We start from the raw sequence: 5,888 nt of genomic DNA on the forward strand, positions 1-5,888 counted from the left end.
GCCCCCTGCTTCCATGCAGGCTTGGACAACAAGCTTGGATGAGGTGACAAGTGTAGACAGAGTCCGAGGACTCTTTTTCATGCTCTGTACGGTGCAAGTCACTGGGAACCTCCCCCTCAGCTTAGGGAGGGTGCATGCCCCAATAATGCCTGAGATTAAATTTCCCTGGGAAGAGAGTAGAGTGTTCAGGGCAAATTAAATTCAACTTAGAGAAATATAAGTAGTACGAGGTTTCTTGCACCTTAAAATCATACAGTAACCCCTACTAGGTACTAGGCCCTGCACTAAACTTGAGACAGTTGAACAAGCACCTATTACCCTCCCAGGACTCAGATCCAGGTGAGGCGACACGGTGCAGAGCTCATAGTGAATATCTGTCACAGTTGAAGGGAACCCAGGAGGGAACACTGCCTCTATCTGGGGACAGGGAGTCTTGCCAGAATTACTCACCTTCATTCTGAGTCTTAAAAGATGAGCTAGAATTCTTCAGGGAAAGATGGGGGTGGAGTTGAGAACATTCTGTACAGAGGTACAGAAGCATGAAATAATATGGCATGTTTAGAAGACTGTAAAGTGGCTGATATGCTGAAGCATAAGACAGGTTGTTACTGGATGGGTGAGACAATCAGGCAGGGACCGACCCAATTGGCCATAAGTCTCATGCAAAGGAGTCTGGGTTTTACCCTGTAAGAGGTGACGTGAATAGATACATTTGTTTTGAAGCAAAGCCAATTAAAGAAGGTCACAGAAGAGGAGTGATCACAACAGTCGGAAGGTATCTAGGAAATAGGGAAGTGCACAAGTGAAGAGAGAGAGCTTGTTAAGAAGGAAGTAATCAACAGTGGAAAACACTGCGAGAGGTCACCACCACAAGTTCCAGGGCAGCCACTGGATTTTGAAATTTGGAGGCTGTTGAAGACTTCGATGAGGGTAGTTTCAGTGGAGTGTTGGGAACAGAAACCAGATTGCTGTGAGCTGAGGATTGAATGGAGGTAAAGAAAGTGATGATAACAAATACACCTATTTGTCTGAGGTTTGTTTACGAAAAGAAATAAAGATAAAGAAAAATATAAATGAGTACAGAATGTGGAAGACGTATTTAATACTAATTTATTAATGTGTTTTCAATGATGGAGCAGGTTTAGGGATGTTCAAGGTTGAGGGGAGGGAGACAATGGGAAGATCAAAGACAAGGGAAGAGGGAGTAGAGCGAGGAAGAAAGGTCTGGCAAGTGGGGCTTGAGACACAGAGAAGACCCCCTGAGCTGACCAAACTTCCCATGTACCCTGGGGGTTTGAGGTCATACATCTATGTGGAAGCTCTGTCACCCTGTACATCTCATTACAGCAGGCTCCTTTTGTCAGGGGAGAATATGTTCTAAAACCCCAGTAGATGCCTGAAACTTCAGGTAGTGCCGAACCCTATATATATTAAATTTTTTTCTTGTACGTACATACCTATGATAAAGTTTATACATTAGGCACAGCAAGAGATTAACAGCAATAACTAATAATAAAATAGAACAATTATAACAATATATACAATTGTATATAATTATATACAATTATAACAACAATAAATATTATATGAACGTGGTTTCTCTTTCTCTCAAAATATCTTATTGTACTGTACTCATCTTTTCACTCAAAGGGAGCACTTCACAGCTTCTCTTTGGCATATCTGAATTGCCAGCATCATGACTCTTGCACTTTGGGGACATTATTAAGTAAAATAGGGTTATTTGAATATAAGCACTGAGATACTGAGACAGTCAATCTGATAGCCTAGATCAGAGGTCTCCAACCTTTTTAGCACCAGAGACCGGTTCTCCTATGAGAATCTAATGCCTGATGATCTGAGGTGGAGCTGAGGCAGCGATGCTGGTGCTGGCGAGAGGCTGCAAATACAGATGAAGCTCCGCTCGCTTGCCCACCACTTACGTCCTGCTTTGCAGCCCGGATCCTAACAGGCCACAGATAGATATCGGGTAGATAAGGGGTATTCTATACGAGTAACCCCTATGCTTCTGAGAAGTGTAGTAAGCCATTAAAAATAAATCAGATGGATCATATTGTAAATGCATTAATCATACTAGATAATTCAAAGGATTCCTAGTGTGGACCTTTTGGTGAAGTAAGTGAATCAGACTTTCATTTATGACCTCTTTTTCTGTTAAGACTATAATCTTAGATCCCTTGTTCACATCCAAAGTAGTTTCTGAACTCCATCAGCTGTGTCCAGACACAGAAGGCTAACTGGTTGCTGGTGGCAGATACCAGTTTAGGAATGGAAATCACTCCAATTTGAGCACTGGGGTAATGAACAGGTTGGTATCCATTTGGTTTGATTAGATCTAGCACACCTGTGCATAAGAACACCATGCTCCAAAACTTGTTACCATGAAATTTATGAATCAGAGAACTGCTTAAATGAATGCTCTGTGGGGTTTTCAGAAGTTTCGCCCCCTGCCACAACCATCTGTTCTAGTTAGTGCACACCTTTCAAAAAAATCTTCCGTGTTTGCTCATTTATCTTCCAGAATAAATAGCTCTATTAATTTCAGAAACTCACACCTTTCACAGTTACAGGAAAGGAGTCTCTGAGGGGTTTTGGAAGGGTTGCAGGCAGTCTTGCGAGGGAACATTGAAACAGAGCTCAGTGTTCAGTTCAGTTATGCCGGCGGGTTGAGCTATGTTAATTCAAAGTTTATATTTTGAACTCTAGTGCTTCTTAATCCTCTAAAAACTGTGATTTTTAATAGTTTGCTACATATGAAGCATAATTTTTAATAGGTCGTGAAACTAAAATACTTATAGCAGAAGGTCTCAATTTTATAATGAGAGTCAATGGTATTTTCAATATAAAAATAGACGTTTATTTTATAGACAACTATTTAGAGTCCGATAGGTTGCATAGGACTCTAACTTGCATTTTCTTAAAAAGCAACTACTAGGAATTTCACTGGGTGTCTTTCATAGTCCCATTGTCTCTTTTATTACAATTGAAACCTCTCGTTTTTACAGTGGCTTCCCTGTTGGTTGTAACAGAGTATTTTGTGTGAATGATTTATTAAAGTTATGTTCTTGCTTATTTAACCTCGTTGGCCAAGATGAAAAAGTAGAGGAGGTGTCAGCCTGCGCATGAAAATCTCCCTATGGAAAATGGAGCGGGGGAAAAGCAGCAAAATTTATACTTGGCTATGTTTATAGTTTAACTGGTGGATATGTTTTGATTTAAAACCTGTCATTAATCAGGTAATGTATTGGGCAGCAGCAAGTGCCTAAAGAAATATTTTGATTTCTACTCTATTACCCTGAGCAAGATAAAGTAGTTGGGCCAAGGGTATTTAGATCTCTATTCTTTTTACTGGGGCTATGAGGAAATAATTCAATGAGAGATAAGCCTCCTCTTCACAGTAGATTGGAGACGTGTTTAATTGATGCTTGTTCCTCATTATCTCATCCCTTTTGGGCACATAACCTTTAAAGAAAGGTGGAGGAAGTGATTAGGACACTGAGGGGACTCAGCTGTGCACTTATACTCCATGGGCTCTATTAAAATTTCATTGAAACAACTGAATGGTGCTCCCAGCATGCCCTCATATTCCTCTGTACAGGTAAAATGTTGCTCTCTGAAAAAAAAGAGAAGGCCCGGTGTACATGGATTGTATAATTTGGTTGTCTACATCTGGAAACTAGAACTTCAGAGGGGGCATAACCATCAATATTGATTTATTTGCTGATTAAAGGCATCCATTAAACCTTGTAAAAGTTGGTGAAAGGTTGGACTGTACACGTGTGGTGCTGCATTCTTCCACCGTTGGTGTCTAGGAGGTGTTAGTGGCTAATCCTATCAAAAGACTAGTTTCATTTCAGCAAGCCGCTATGGAATGAATGAATTTAAATGCCCCCTGGTTAATGGCTATCTATGAGCCTTAACAGAAATCCCATTACTTTGCCAGGGAATATAATGGCAAGAGGGAGACACTGGGTTGAAAAAAAGAAGAAAAGCAAGAAAGAAAAATTGTCCAGCTTCCTCTAACTGATGTTTTCAACAAGTACACATTTTCTTTTCAAGCTTGCTTACCTTTGCTAAGATAAATAGATATGAAATGACTGTAGGGTAAAACATTAAAAAAAATTCTCGGCCTCCTGATTCTCTTAAAGTGACATCATTAATGGTGACACATTGGTGTCTCTGTCTGCACATCCATTAGCCTCTCATCGGGGCATGAGGCAATTTCCTTTGTATTTCATTATTCAGTTTACATGACCGCCTTGCTTTGACGCTCCTGGAGCCCACTACTTCTGGAATTCATAATCACTGGATGTTTGATGGCTTCTTGTAAATAGTGCCATAGGAGAAGGGGCAAGGATTCTGGTTTCAATCATTTGTACTTTCTTGGGATGGAATGAGATTTCCTACCCTTGACCATGTGGGGATGACCTCACTCACTCAAGGCTAAGTCCAAGGATTTTAGTCAGCTTAGCATTGTCTTAACATGCCATGGATAAGGGGGCGATTTCAATATTTTTCTTTTCCTGATGACTTTTGGAGATCATCTACTACTAGACTGAGCTGCTTAGTGTTTTGCAAACCTCTCATCTGTTAGGACCTAGGCTTTGTCTGTGCATTTCCTACAGAAGTGGTTCGCAGTCCTGACTGCACATTTTAATTACTGGCAGAGATTTAAAAAAAAAAAAAAAAAGCCCCACCCCTAGAGATTCTGATTCAAAGGGCCTGGTCTGGAGTCCAGCTTATTTCAAAACACTCCCCAGGTGAGGGTTGATTGTATTGTACCGGTTGCCTCTGGCGTCTAGGACAATTCCCCTGGAAGGGCAGGTGGTCTCTAGGAAATGGCAGTTAAATTGGACTGCTTTGATAGATAAAGGGGCTACTCAGGAACAGATGATTTGAGGCAAGGACATATCTACATATTTCATTGCAGATATGGTTGCCTTCAGCAGCCCATCATTTTGAGGTAAAATTATAGGGGCCTGAAGGTCACACCTTAGTTTGGCTGGTAACTCCGCTTTGTTTTATTGTCCTCCTTTGGGTGCTGTGCCTTAGTTTCCTTATCAGTAAAATGGGGATAATTATATCTGAGGTCATACCTTTGTTTGAGGCAAAAACTGGTACCAGTAAAAATTTGCCACAAAGAGCTTTTTGTAAAATTGTCAAATTACTGTCATGCAAACACAGATGGGAGTTGGGGAAGTGGAAGCAGTAGAGCTGAATCTGTGATCTTGTCAAAGCCGACTGATGGGGTTCAGAGATGACACAGGAATCCTCCTACCAAATCCTAGCATTGTGACATTTGTGTCACTGAAGGAATGCCATGTCACCTTTGTGCTAACTGAAGAAGTTCTGGGGGCTAGACCTTTTCCATGAGTCAGAAGTGCTATTGGCCAGGACCTCAGTGTGAAAGGGGATGATGGAGCCCTGCTCTGACCACCAGTGCCTTGGGGACCCTGCACTCTGCAGGGAGGCCCAGGCCTGCAGCCATCCACATCAGCAAGAGTGCTTGACCGAGTGCCCAGCTCACAGGCGTGGAGTGACTACTTCAGATTCTGATTTCCTGAGATGAATCCCTTTCCTCTTCAAATTCCCCAGCCCTAGCTATAACTGGAGCTTCTCCCTGTGTGTACAAGGCTCACATTTGCCTCTGCCCCTGCCAGACATGTCCCGTGGATCTCAATCCTGCTTGTGTTCCCATCCACCTCCACCTAAAGACAGTCCAGCCAGCCCTATGGGACCACAGGGAGCAGCTTCATGAGGGAGCCGTTTAGCCATCTGCCCCACCCTGGCCCCAGGGCTTAATGTCCCTCCTCATATCTGACTTAAAGTCTGAATTGCTATGTAATGTTATTCTTTAATTACGTCTCCCT

Source organism: Pteropus vampyrus, unplaced genomic scaffold, assembly GCF_000151845.1.
Source record: "Pteropus vampyrus isolate Shadow unplaced genomic scaffold, Pvam_2.0 Scaffold37, whole genome shotgun sequence".
NCBI classification, from domain to species: Eukaryota; Metazoa; Chordata; class Mammalia; order Chiroptera; family Pteropodidae; genus Pteropus; species Pteropus vampyrus.